Source organism: Alosa alosa, chromosome 3 (genome assembly GCF_017589495.1).
Source record: "Alosa alosa isolate M-15738 ecotype Scorff River chromosome 3, AALO_Geno_1.1, whole genome shotgun sequence".
NCBI lineage: Eukaryota > Metazoa > Chordata > Actinopteri > Clupeiformes > Clupeidae > Alosa > Alosa alosa.
The window spans coordinates 3,723,148-3,738,072 of NC_063191.1; the positions used below are offsets into that span (position 1 = coordinate 3,723,148).

Consider the following 14,925-nt stretch of genomic DNA (forward strand, 5'->3'; position numbering starts at 1 on the left):
TTAAATAACAATAATCATCAGTAATATTCGACCATTAATTTGGGTAAATGGGCAAGCGTGACCACCTTGATTGGCTGATGATTGTAACGCGGGCATGATTCCAAACACCTCCCCTTACAATGATGAGTGACAGGTCTCAGAATCGCGGCGCTACAAGGGACGGAAGATGATGAATAGCTGGGGCCGTGGGCTATTCACAAAGGCTTTTATCTTACTACTAGGAGTAGGCTACTCCTAAATCGCACTTAAAGATTTTTAGATTGGAGTTTTCTCTTAAAAGTTATTCACAAAGCCTTTCAGACAACTCCTAAACTAGGAGTGAGTCTTCGTGGCTATGGATGACGTCATTACTCATGCACGAGCTTGACTGAAGTGACCACCTTGATTGGCTGACGATTGTAACGCTGGGAATTCCAAACACCTCTCTTCTGATGATGACTGACAGGTGACAGGTCGGAGAATCGCGTCGCTACACAAGTAGTGTGAAGGGACGGAAGATGATTAATAACTGAATAAAAAGGCCTAGCCTAAATGAATAAAAGTAAGGCAAAACAAATAGCTTAGTAGCCTAATGAAACATAGGCCTATGGATTGAGTGCCACCTTTGTAACATTTATTAAATTAATCTGTCACCATATCCCTAGGCTACGTTTGCAAAGAGGAGAACATTTTAATTTGATTCACAATGAAACGTTACATTTCATTTCCATGTTAACAATGAGTAGTTTGTGTTGTTGTTGGTGGCGTTATTGCATCCCTTTTATGAATGCAAAATTGTTCCCTCGCAATTGGAAGCTCCTGTTGCGCATAGGCTATTTCAAAACATCGCAACGTAAAATGCCACAAAAAAGCTGTTTATGAATAGGTCTTAGTGAGTTAGGAGTCCTCTCAACTTAAGCTGTCCCAGACTTAGGTGCTACTTTTAGGTCTAAAATGCTTCGTGAATTACTTTTTGTGAAAAAAATTAGGAGTCCCTAAAGTTAGGAGTGACACGCCCATTATTTTTTAGGAGTTGCTCCTAAATTTGCCAGTTAGAGCTACTTTTAGCCTTAAAATTCTTTGTGAATATGGCCCCTGAATAAAAAGGCCTAGCCTAAATGAATCAAGGCAAAACAAATAGCCTAGTAGCCCAATGAAACATACGGATTGATGTAGTATCTTGTAACATTATTAAATTATTCTGTTACTATGCCTACGTTTGCAAAAGAGAACATTTTAATTTGATTCACAACAATGTTACATTTAATTTACATGTTGACAATGACTAGCCTAGCTTTGGTTGTTGTTGGCGGCGTTATTGCATGTTAGTTATGCCTACAATGCAAAATTGCTTCCTCGCGATTGGAAGCTCCTGTAGCTGCATAGGATTTCAAAACCGCAGGTTTGTGAATAGGGCTGTGAGGAGTCCTCTTGACTTCTTTTAAGCTGTCAGAGGTGGGAAGGTGTGATTTTTTGGGGGAAGGGCCGGATTAACTGGGCCCAATTGTCTGATGGCCCCCCTTCCCCCCAGCCAACGTGAATCGGGTGGTTAGTTAATAGGCCTATCGTGAAGATTTTTCCTGCCATCTGAGGCACGAGCGCATCTGTGAGGCCAAGCCTCACCAAGTAGCTTGTTTGTTTACAACTAACATTCCATTTAATTAAACTGCTTTATAGGCTATGCGAAATAGTTTTCAACATTTTTGAATATTAGTGTCGGGTGAATTGAAATGTTCTCAAAGTAGCCTTATGGCTGAAAGCTGCTTAGGACACCCCCTTCCTGCACTCATTGTTTCAAAAGGAGTAATTTTGGCTTTGTCAGAACTGAAGAGCTGTGGACGGCACGACACGGTATGCCCAATGAAAATAAATTAACGCAACGCAACATAACACAACACAGACCCGCTTCTCGGCGGCAGTCACTGACATGAACGAAACACAGAACCCGCTTCTCTCCACGGCAGTCACTGACAGTAACCTAGAATAAATGCATGGGGAAAAAACTTCCCCATGACAAAGACATCGTAAAACACTGAAAGTTAATATTTTGTCACTAGCAACATTCATCTGTCCTTTGTCAAATGTATTATGTTCCAAGTACCTATGCGTAATTCTGCTTCATAAAGTTGAACAAATACATTTGCTTATTTCACAGAAAAATATAAATAGCCAGTCTACAGTGCAGAGTTGGTAAGTTATGGTAGGCCAACTTGCAGTGAACATACAAAGAGGGGAAATTATTTCTCTTGCAGCTGAGTAGCCCCAGGTGCGCGTGGACATAAGGCCGAACATGCAAGCGCCAATGAATCGTGCTCTCACGGCAATCGCGCCGTTGAACTTAAATAGGTTAACATCACTCTAAGTTCGCCTTCAAGCAAGGAAAACGATTATTTGAAGACATCTGTTTCGTTGGAAGGGCAATGGGTAGCAACAGGGCAACACAGAGACAGGCCCGATGGCAGGGGCTGTTATGAGAGTATTAAAATATAGGCTATTCTAACGGGAAAACATTAAAAGCGGCAAGACGGGGGAAAGTTAAAATAACGTGATAAACACTAAAAAAGTTGGCATGCATTGTTTCGGGTCCCCGTGCACAGGGATTATTTGTCATACTATTAATCACATATGATTATTTGTGAAATTGTGCAAACAGGCTAACACATTTGAAAAGGAAGGACTGGTAGCATGCAAGCTCACGGGAAAGATTGATTTAAGAATGTTATCACAAAGTGTGTGGTTGTGGCGCAGGCGGAAGACAATTGGCAGGGGAGGGTCATGTCTTTTTTTTAACAATTCTGTCGGAGGGTCATTGAACAATTTCTAGCAGGCAAGAGAGGGTCATGCAACTTCCAACTGAAGCACTCAAAATTCCTCCGGTGGCCCCTTCAATAAATAACGATCAGTCCCTAGATTGCTGCTGGGCTATATGTCTTGGTTCTGTTAACAACTTATTGTCAAACGCATAGCCTATCTCGCGGTTGCATCCATTACAAACAAACATGCAATGTGAACGTCTGGGATTGGGGAGAGCACTAAATGCTCTTCTGAATAAGCACGAAGTCAAACCTTTAAATGAAAAACACTCTTTAATAATAAAAAAAAAAATAAACCGCTAATGAAGTAAACTTGTGACCATCAAAAATCGTTTATCGCTCGTAACTCCTTGATACCAGGACGTAACAGGAAGGCATTTGGCTGAGCAACGGAGGTTAATATGCTCCATGTTTTGTCCAAATGATGACTGTCTATCATCGTTAGACTCGGAGAAAACGAATGTTTCATTCGGTCCCCGTTTCAATCGTCCGGTTGTACCTACTCAAAACGCAGATAGAACCTTATTATTCTAAGGTAGCGAAATAGCGTTCAATTAATTCCCCTGTTAAAGTGTTAGCCTTTGTAGTTTGGTTTTCGTGATAGCCTATGATAAATGGCTTATGGCCAAATATGTGAAAACGTTAAAATACAGTAGGCGATAAACCGGAAAAAGTTGACCGTGATTTTTTCATAATCACTTTGGAGGGTCATAGAAAAATGTATTGCTGGCGAGGGAGGGTCACGTCTTTTTTGGACTAATGCTCCCCAAACTCCTCGGTAGCCCCTTAAATAAATAACGAACAGTCCCTAATGAAGTAAACTTGTGACCATCAAAAATCGTTTTATCGCCTGTAGGCTAACTCCGTGATAACAGGACGTAACAGGAAGGCATTTGGCTGAGCAACGGAGGTTAATACTCTATATTTTGTCCAAATGATGTCTGTCTATCATCGTTTTTTCGGAGAAAACCAGAATGTTTCATTTGTCCTGCGTCTCTACGGCTGCAAACGGGATTCACTCGCAGTTAACCAAATATTTCTTTATTAGGGCAGGCATATTTCTGGCTATTACATTATTTCTAAACCAGTCTGCTAAAGTCTGTAGTGAAGTCTGTGTAGGGTTTTCCAGGCTCCATTTCTTTTTACGAGACACCCTGCTCACTTGAGCCATCTACGGTTGTTTGGGTTGTTGCAGCGCCTCTCACTGGAAAAAATACAAATTAAAGTCGCGTGATACCGCGTGATCCCCTCGCTGCGGACCCCTTGAGTGAAGCTGGCCAATTCGAAGCACTGCCCACTGTAGGCTATGCAAAATGATGTGCAATAAACGGACAATTCGAATAGCCTTTGAAGACTTTGGACTGTCTTTAGACTTTGAATAAGAAAACGACAATTCCAACTGCAAGGTCCTAAATTGAAATGAGCGATAATGGTCCCAAATTAAAGAACGTCTCAGAATGGCACACATGCAAAGCATAACCAGCGACAAGCAACGAGTGGCAGACACCTGGAAAAAGGCCCTTGTAAGGGCTACTGAAAAGCTGTCTAGGTCTGCTCGCCGCTGAAGAGCTGCCGTCATCGCGGCTTGGCTCCGCGCAGAGAGGGAATGCCCGGGAGAAGACTGCATTCTGGCGGAGGGCTTGGAGGACGACTGCTTGGAGGATGGTGGGGAGGCAGTGGATCCAGAAGACATGAAGGAAGGAAGGAGGACATGACAGAAAAGAGGAAGGAAGGAAGGAGGACAGAAAAGAGGGAGAGACGACCCGGTAGTGTGTGGGGACTTCTGGGTGGGGAGGAGAGTGTGTCAGAATTTCACCACATATGATCTGTGAATTTTGGGCGCATTACTAGTATCTAAGAGGGTGCCTCTATTACAACTTTTTCAGGGGTGTGTGACCAACCTAAAATTGAGTCGGCCACCTGTTCACATCTAATTTAGAATTTCCGTCAATTGCGGTTAGGTTCGCCTAATAAATACGGCCGCGCTGTCAGCTGTTCATGCCTAACAGAGGAAGAGTGTCGTTTTTACACCGGGAGCATGGAGGATTCAAAAAGAGTTGCTGTAGCCTTGCTGCATTACCAGGAGCGTGTTAGAGATGGATGCAAAACTGTTCAGCGACATTAGGGTGCTTTAAATACACCTGATACTTCCCTCCATCATCACTGACAGGCGCGGAATGTCTATGAGCTCTGCTCATTAATCCATACTCATTAGGGGTTGGTTTTACTGTCAAATTAATCAGTGCATACCACCAGGTGCTGGAGTGTCAATAACATAACTAACTTAGATGATCTAGTCGACTGAACCTGATTTGTTTAGGTTCAGTTTACACCTCAGATTCGGGTTAAAACATACACACACTAATCTTAAATAAACAACTGTATTTGCTTAAATATATGGTTTAAGACTCTTGTGAAAGAAGGATATGCAGCTTTCAATTGGCAAAAAAGGCAAATTCCCAATTTCACATTACAATTGTTGAACACGAAAGTCCACATGGACAACAGTTGAACTACAACGTGACGACAGAAGTGACGAGGAGCCCACAACTGGGCAACTCTGTTTGCAAAATCTTGCCCCACTTTCCCACCCCTTATTCCCACATGAGGTAACGTGAACGATGATGTTTTCACTGGGAAACATGTTTTTGTTCTCATGGGCATGAACGCTGTGTTAGAAAATAATGCAGAAAAACTAAACTAGACAGAACAAATTGAAAGAATGCCCTCTTGTATGTGAAAACGTGTTGATACTTGTTGATTGTATGCTGTAGTATATAGATCAACATCAGACATAGTGCACAAAACAGTTAATTGATGTGGATGTGATGTTTATTTTGTCAGTCATCATGTTCATTTTAATGAATAGGAAGGAAATTCTGCAAAAGTCTGCGATATCTCCTGTGAGTCTTATCATGTCCGGGGTCGTCTTTTTTCGAGCTCCTCCCAGCTGACTTTTGATTGATTATTTAATAAATAAATGTGTATTACAAATAATACCAAAAAGGTGCTACCTAATGGGACTATAAGCAGTAAATTAAATGATGTTCCTACTACCGGTATGATGCTGTGTGTGTGGTCAAAAACTCCAGGCAGACTCAGGTGTGAGAAACACTGCAGGGGTTGCACAATATAGAACATAAAGTTAACAGACATAATATATGAAATGCTTCTCCACAGGATATTCATAATTTTACTGTCCCTGGCAGGATTCCCCTAACTCATGACAAAAGGGGTCGCATGACCTTTATTAGAAAGCCGTGACACGGAGAGAGCTAATGACGGACAAAGCTGAGTTGATGCACCGAATAGGCTTTATCAACCGTATTTGATGCTGCTCGGCCACTTTTGAAGCGGCATGTCTGACTGGACAGAAATCTCCAATTCACAATGTGCGTTAATTAGAAAGAAGTAGGTCTACTGGTCCTCATCTGTGTTCTCAAACAGGTTTTGAACTGGCCATCCCTGATCGTTTTTGTGGAGTGTTCTGGTGATGATGATGTCACACTGCCCTGTCACCTCTCTCCTGAAACCAGTGCTGTTGCCATGGAGATCAGGTGGTTTACGGGGACAGACTGTATCTACCTAGCCTAGAAATCTAGACGCGCCCCTAGCGGCAGCGAATTACATTTGCTGCTAGGGCTAGTCTAGCAACTCTCCGTTGGCTTGTGAGCTCCAGAAATCGAAACTTAATCAGGCCAATGAAATCGTGTATAGAGTGGTTAGGTGGGCTTAACATAATGATTGATGGCAGAGTTGCAGCGGTTTGGCTTGAATTCCTGCTACTTGAAAACAAATAAGATGGATGTTGCTGCTGGTGAACAGTGTGACCGCGAGTTAAGCTTTTATTAAGTTGGCAAACGTTTGAACTAGCCAACTAGCTCCGATGGTGGGAAACGATGGGACTCATATAGCTGCGCTGTCCTATTGCGTGCAGAGGGAATTTGAAAGACAACTGATTATCCCGCCCCTCGGACTGAGCACTGCGAACGGTGAGTGCCCAGACCCTACATTTTAATGTGGGTCTGGCTCGTCAGGCTCTCTCATTCCCATTCAAGAAGGTTCGACTTCTTAAGCTCAACAGGGCCCAGTGTGGATTTGTTCCTGATGGGGAGGAGGTGACCCAACTGTTCAGAGGAAGTTCCCTGTCTTCCATGAGCTCCAGCAGCAGCCTCAGGGGACTACCCTCCCAGTTTAAAACTCTATTCCCTCTAGAACAAACCATACCAGGTGAACCTTCCTGGCTTTTCTCCGTGTTCTGAATTATTGTCCAAATTGGATTTAAGTGTCAAACATTTAATTTTTTACTTTTCAATTAAACTCATGGATGGTATTATAAGTAAGTAAGTATATATACTCTTTTGATCCTGTGAGGGAAATTTGCCCAATCCGTGAATTAGTGAAACACACAGCACACAGTGAACACACAGTGAGGTGAAGCACACACTAATCCCGGCGCAGTGAGCTGCCTGCAACAACAGCGGCGCTCGGGGAGCAGTGAGGGGTTAGGTGCCTTGCTCAAGGGTACTTCAGCTGTGCCTACTGGTCGGGTTCGAACCGGCAACCCTTCGGTTACATGTCCGAAGCGCTAACCAGTAAGCCACAGCTGCCCTATAAAATTGCCCTATATATTGTGTCTCAGGCATGGAGGTATTATATATAACTGGAGAGAGTGACCCGCCCTCCATACAAAAAAATGGTGGAGGCTAGGCTAGTCAATCCGGCCAATTCATAGTCAACGCCATATTGAACACTGGGGTTCGGATCCAGCGCCAGTCGGCTCTGACCAGGCACCAAGTTCCAAAGCTGGAAATGACGCATGGACCAACGTCGACTTTTATTGGATATTCTGTAAAAAGAGAGTCGTCCTCCAGTAAGAGGGTGGCGATAATGCACATACATTGCTTGCCACGTAACAAGAAGAAGAAAAAGTTGCTTGGGAACGCGCATGGAAACCGAGAGGAGTCACCCTGAAGCGCAACTTAATTTAATTGGATAACAGCGGCTCTAACGAAGAGCAGTCTGCCTACCGTCCTCCTGCAAATGCATTCAAACATGATGTGAAATAGCCGTAGTCGAACTATAAATAAACTAGATTTTTAGTGCCATGTGTAGCGCATTTTTACAGTCTATGATTAGTTTGTTTTTTATTTTATTGTTTGCCATCTCATAGCGGGTGCTCTAAACGTATTCTAGCCAGAGCCCTCAATAGCCACCCTGTTTCGAAAATGGAAGATAACGCACAGAACGGCCAGCCTGAGCGGACAATTACTTCCACAACTCATCTAAAATGTGGTGTCTGAAAATACTTTGGGTTGTACACCGCAGATGGTAAAGTAACCCTTAAAGAGAATGTCTGCGGACTCTGCAAAAAACAGTTTACTTACGCATCCACAACCTCCAATCTTCCTGTCGAGTTACCATCCAAATGAGGCAGCAGAGTCAGAGGCACAGACGGCCAGAGCATAGCCAGGCGTCCATGTATGATTGCACACTTTCCGTAAATCCTCAAATTATGTCCGGGGTCTGCTATTTACTTAGGCTTAGGCTGGTATGTTTGGGGCAGGACTGTATGCGAGGCAGAGCTTTATTTCTCACATTGTGCGTTTTATTGTGAGACGTGTGTTTCGTTTGGAGCGGCATACCAGGCTATTAAAAGCAGACGATTTTCGGTTTGGTTTGGGATTTAATTTACTTTAGGACTGTTTTATTATATATCTAAATGTTGAGACTGATAGGAACTTAAATATAGGGGGTATTTGATGGCTCACTGTGAGGTTTCATGTAGTTAAAAAAGTGTTGGAATTTCCAGCTGTTTATTGCGAGACAAGGCAGCTGCTTTCACTCATTCATTGAATGTGCGCTGTGCTGTAATGGAAACCTTATTGTGTAGCCTAAGTTGAGTTTTAATTATGCATGGTGTAGGCCTACTTGTTATTAAATTTGTAGGCTGGAATGCCTCGCGGCAACAATTGTGTTTAAATGTAGTAGCATAGGCCTACTGCTTCAGCCTCTGGGGGCTGCTATGATGGGTTGAGAGTGTTGGAGACCCATGGTGTAGGCTATAACGAGACAATTAAGGGCTTTATGCCGCTGTTGTGTAATTTATTGTCTTTAATCATATTTAGGCTATTTTCGTTCAGGACAAACAACAACGAAACAAGATCAATACAATTCTCTTTATTCGTCATCATGCCTAACCATCATATGCATGTCTTCTCATAAGCTCAATTACGCACAGAATAACGTTTGGCTGTAGCCGCCGAATAGGTACCCGCCCACCAACATGTACGCGCATGAGAGCTCATGCCCAACATGGATTTTCGTGCAGAGCTGGTTCCAAATGCTCCATGCAGCGCCATATTTGAAAATGGCGTATGCTAACATGCCGAAGCTAATCTGCACACATTTGACCCCCTGGTCTCAGGGCTCTTTGGATCATTCGGTCATTGGATCATTGAATCAATCTGAAATCTTAGTCACTTATAAAATTGATGCTATCTGGAGAGATGCTAATGGTCTAATCTGATTCAATGATCTATCCTAGGCTGGAGCTAAAACGAAAGACATCATTGGTTTCGCCATATGCAACTTAAAGCTCAGCAACGGTGTTCATTCAATCACGAGGGAAGTTATCACATTGACTGCTTCGTGAAAAGGAAATCGGTGGAGTTTTGTGATATTCCGTGCTACAGTGGTGGCGGAGGGTCAGAAACAATGACACGTAACAGAGATGACCTTACAGAGGTCTTGAAATGAGACAAAAAGGAAATCGGGGGAGTTTTGTGATATTCCGTGCTACAGTGGTGGCGGAGGGTCAGAAACAATGACCGCGTAACAGAGATGACCTTACAGAGGTCTTGAAATGAGACAAAAGGAAAACCGGTGGAGTTTTTTGTGATATTCCGTGCTACAGTGGTGGCGGAGGGTCAGAAACAATGACACGTAACAGAGATGACCTTACAGAGGTCTTGAAATGAGACAAAAAGGAAATCGGTGGAGTTTTGTGATATTCCGTGCTACAGTGGTGGCGGAGGGTCAGAAACAATGACACGTAACAGAGATGACCTTACAGAGGTCTTGAAATGAGACAAAAAGGAAATCGGTGGAGTTTTGTGATATTCCGTGCTACAGTGGTGGCGGAGGGTCAGAAACAATGACACGTAACAGAGATGACCAGAGGTCTTGAAATGAGACAAAAAGGAGGACTGTGTCTCTCAGGAACTTCTGGATCTGAGGGCGATGATCGGTGATAACAGTCCAGCGCCACACCACTTCTATGTAGGAGGTCCAAGCTTCTAATAAGACCCTCCTTTTCCATGTATGAGCTTCCCCCACCTTGTTGCTCTGTGTAGAGAGACACACATACTATAGGTATGCATTAACCTTTTTACACTCTGTATCAAAACACTGGATCATTTACTCACTTTTTCTGACCATTTTGACCACATATGTTTCACAATGACATGACAGATAAAGCTTATACGGGTTCATAATGACACTATTGTCAGTACTACTTGTGGACTTGTGCGTATAAAATATTATGTTAGTACTAATGATTTCCAATACCTGCACCAGCTGTATGTCTATGATTTCGATGGTCTGCACATCCATCATTGTATAGCTCCCATACTTTGCAGAATATCCTACAATGCCGAAGATTTTACATTTTTAGTCAATAAACATGAGATGTAAGGCAACACCTCACCTTACTGGTGCAATACACATTAAAACAAAAAGAAAGAAAAACGTGTACCTGGTGAGTCTGCTCGCATATCACCCCCAAGAATGACACTGTTTGCCTAATGAGCATTTGAAGCTTTGTTGATTGCCATTCAGTCCAGCTGTGGATTACAGCTGGCTCCAGGTATGTTCTGGCATGTCTTCTCCATTAGTATGTGTTCTCAGTTGCATTGCATCAAACATCTATAAAATAATTCAAAGTAGATCAGTTGTGAAGTCATCAGTGAAAGACAAACACTTCTTGCAGGGGACAATGATACCTTTTTCATCTTCGAAAATGAAGCTCCACAAAAGTAAATGGCAGCAGACAGCTGAAGGTTGACCACAGGGGTGCTCCCAACAACTGGCTGACTCTTCCACTGTCTGAAGAACTTGCAGTGAGGGCATAGTTGATTGATCGCTAGGAAAGGACCCTCTTCTGCGTGGGGAATGTACAGACTTGTGCACACAGGGCAGATCTCAAACAGGCTGAAAAGGCATTGCTCAAAAAAATGTTTTTGCATAGCCATATGATGTCACTTTATTATGACCGCCGGCGCAGCTGTGGCGGGTCATCATATAGATTTTGAATTTTTTTTTTTTTTTTTTTTTTTTTTTTCGCATGTCCAAATTTCCGTCAATGATTCGGGACACTGAAAGACCGGGGTAGACAAAACTTGGTGGGCATGTAACCCCATATGGATAGCATGGAACCATCGTTTTTCGTTTTGATCTGTAGCCCCACGCTGGACTGCACCCCGAAAGGAGGGTAGGGCGACACAGTTTTCTGTGAATATCTCGAGAACCGTAAGGTTTAGGAGGACCACCTTTTTTTTTGTATGTTGATCTCAAGGGGCCATGTCAACCCATTCCATAACCACTAATTTCATGTATAGCGCCACCTAGTTAAACACAAAAAAGTAAAAATGAGGTGTTGTAATTGTAGGTATCTGTGACCTAACATAGTCAAAACTGCGAAATTGGAAGTGTAGGATCATTTTGACACCTTCTGAATGCCGCCAAGTTTTGTGGAATTTTGTTCATGGGGGCCACACAATAAATTAATTTATATTACTATACACCAACTGGCCTGTAGGTGGCGGAGACAGTTTTCTGTGAATATCTCGAGAACCGTAGGGCCTAGGGGGTCCACCTTTTTTGTATGTTGGTCTTAAGGGGGCATGTCAACCCATCCCATTACCACTTATTTCATGTATAAGCGCCACCTAGTTAAAAATTAAAAAGCAAAAATTAGGTGTTTTCATCTCAATATCTCTGGCTGACAAGGTCAAAACTGCACGAAATTAAAAGTGTAGGATCATTATGACACCCTCTGAATGCATGCCAAGTTTTGTGTACTTTCGTTCATGGGGGCCTTACAATAAAATAATTTATGTGTACATTTAGTGGCGTACACCAACAAGGATTCGGGACACTGAAAGACCGGGGTACACAAAACTTGGTGGGCATGTACCCCCCATGGATAGCATGGAACCGTCATTTTTTTCGTTTTCATCTGCAGCCCCCCAGCTGGACTGGACCCCGAAAGGAGGGTAGGGCAGACCACAGTTCTCTGTGAATCTTTTATGGTATGTTGGTCTCAAGGGCCCACATCAACCTGGCTCATAATCACTCATTTGTGATTTGCCCCGGTAAAAATGAAAATCAGTAGGATTAAAAAAGCCAAAATAAATATTCATCATCATCATCATGGCTGCATTTTCAGTATTGGTGGTTTATCGTTTGTCCACTAGATGGCGCATCGTTGCAGTGAGGCGTAATTTTGTTGGAAGTTAAAAGTGGGTTGGAAAAAAAAACAATGGGCGCTTCATACAAGGACTGTAATTTACTTAGCGAACATCTAATAAGGATAGGGCGATGTTCACATGAAGTGTAATTCCCATTTCTTCTTGAAGCGAAATAAATCTGAGGATGTTTATGCTCGGACATGCTTGGTTTTACTGCGAATGCGTTAATCTTGTAATATCAATAAGGACCTAGGTAATGTTACCGTTAAGCGTTGGTTGAGTGATGGAGGCATTTGATTTATTGCATTTGTAGAAAACTATAAATGCGGTTATACCAAACAAATGTATAGCAGCACTGTTTGTATCTTCGACTGTCATTTATTGCGTGCTACAAAATCATTCTGTGCAATGGAAGATTTACCAGCGTTACACCGGTCTGATACAGTTTTGCCTATACATGCGTGAGACTGAGGCGCCTGTTTATTTTGTTTTAAGTGCGTGCAGGGTGTGAGAGGGAATCGATGTGCTTTGATTACAGCTTGGTAGTTGTAGTCTGTGAAATTAAAAAAGCGTGTGTGTGAAGTATCAAACAATGACACCTTCATTTCATTATGGCTGCTTTAGCAAAACACCTTAAGCTACTGTGTAGTGGGTCCCATTTAGAAGTGGCTACTTCATTGGCGCTTTCCTTGACTCATGGAGCTGCGTGAATGTTATTACAACTTTTCGCCCGCGATATGACAGTTTAAGTCCGCTTGATACTGTAAAGGCGTAAGCCATTGGTTTCAAAGGAGATTTTATTTTGTGTAAGCCAGCATAGCCTATTGACAATTTATGTTGTCATTAGGCCTACCTTATAATCCTACCTGTAGCTTAGGGAAGCTAACAACTTTCTATTAGGATCTAGTTTGTTAGTTACCGTTTTGTCATAACTCCCTGATGCATTTTTGCATTTAGAATAGCCAGGCGTGTATATCTCAATCGGGAAAATTAAACAATATCGGTGCCTATGGACTAGGCTGGGTGAACCCAGCCTGATCTGCCGCTATTTATTTTTTTGATTTCTTAAAAGATTGAGCTTGGTCTGATGAAAGCCAGACTAGCCATGGACCTCAGTTAAACAATGCAAGGGAACATGAATCAGCCTATATTTGCACTAACAATAGCGGACAAAAGCTCTTCAACTTTGGCCCGTTAAAATGTGTATGAACAGTCTAGCGGACGCATTTCATCAAGGCCCATTTGGACATGTCAGTTATTTGCACCACTGGTTAGATGTAAAACAGCATTTTCGTTTCAGACTAGGCTACTGTTACTTAATTTGTGCATTAACAATAGCGTTTCAGACTACTGTTACTTAATTTGTGCATTGACAATAAAAGTATTACATGAACTAAAGATGACTAAAATCTTATGTAGAAGAAGAAACATTCACAAAAAATCCATCCATCCAAAAATGACCTTTGTTTTTGATAGCTGTTGAAAACGGCATGGAACTGACAGAGATGTTTTTGTTTATAAATACATAAAAAATAAATAAATAAATAACATTATGCTGATACCTTTTGCTTTTCCCAAATACAATGTAGCCTACAGGTGTAAGTGACCTTTCATCAATCCAGTTGCAATGGATGAACTGTGATGAACTGCCCTACTTGTGATTGTTTAGAGATTATAAAAGGTTTTATAACAATTCTACATCTTCTTTGGCTATTCTACAATCTATTCACCTTTTCAGCACCAGTAGGGTACTTTCTGTGCAGCTGCACACACACACACTCAGGCATGCCAAATAAGCATACACAAAAAGTTTCAAGAGTGGGGATGGAGTAAAATATGGAGACAAATTGAAGTGTGATTTATTTTTTGCGGAGCGGATGTACAGGACTGGCGGTCATATTTTGTACGCTATCGCGGTACATCTAGTTAGCTTTCAGTTGGAACTATAGCCTACTTGATTTGAAGAAAACCCAGTTTTTGGAACTTATATTAAGTTTATATTTTAAATTAACTTTTCCTTCGTGGAATACAATTTGGACTACAACCACTGTGTACCACCTGCTTGCCTGCCACCTACCTCTCTCCCTCCCTGCCTGCCTCTTCTACAATTCTTGAACACAGGTTTGAGCAACCGCCGGACACAGTGCTTTAAGATAAGCGTGTAATAACATACAGCATCTACACTTTGGATTTAACCCTCACACCATCAAACCCACGCTTTGAGCATAGGCACAGGACCTATCGATGATGCTGAGAAAATGGGGAGTAGCCTATATCGATCTGCCTAACAGCCAATGCTTCAGGAGACGAGCAATAAGACAAGCAATTAATAAGCCTAATTAGCCTGTTTGACCTGAATTACCCGTATAGCAATTATGAATGAGTGCTGACGTTGTTCTTTGTTACACTGTAACTTGTATCTTAACAGGGAAAATCAATGACTGACTAGGCCTCCACTAGCTAGTTCAAATTAAATGGTTACCACCTTGGCACGTATGGAAGCTTCAAATTTCCCGATACTTGTTGAACAACTCAAAGCATCGTAGCAACAAACAATTTACCCCCAGATCCCAATGCTGCGTCAGTCCCAAAGTCAACAAGTTAGTCAAGCAGTTTAAACATAAATTTAGACCCAAACGAAAGAGAGAAAAAAGGAACACAGA

General features: G+C 42.3%; 1 pseudogene; it reads right to left on the reverse strand.

Moving 5' to 3' along the window:
- Window positions 1–4,780: 4,780 nt before the first annotated feature.
- Window positions 4,781–14,925, reverse strand: part of LOC125292240 — a 12,321-nt pseudogene continuing 2,176 nt past the window's right edge.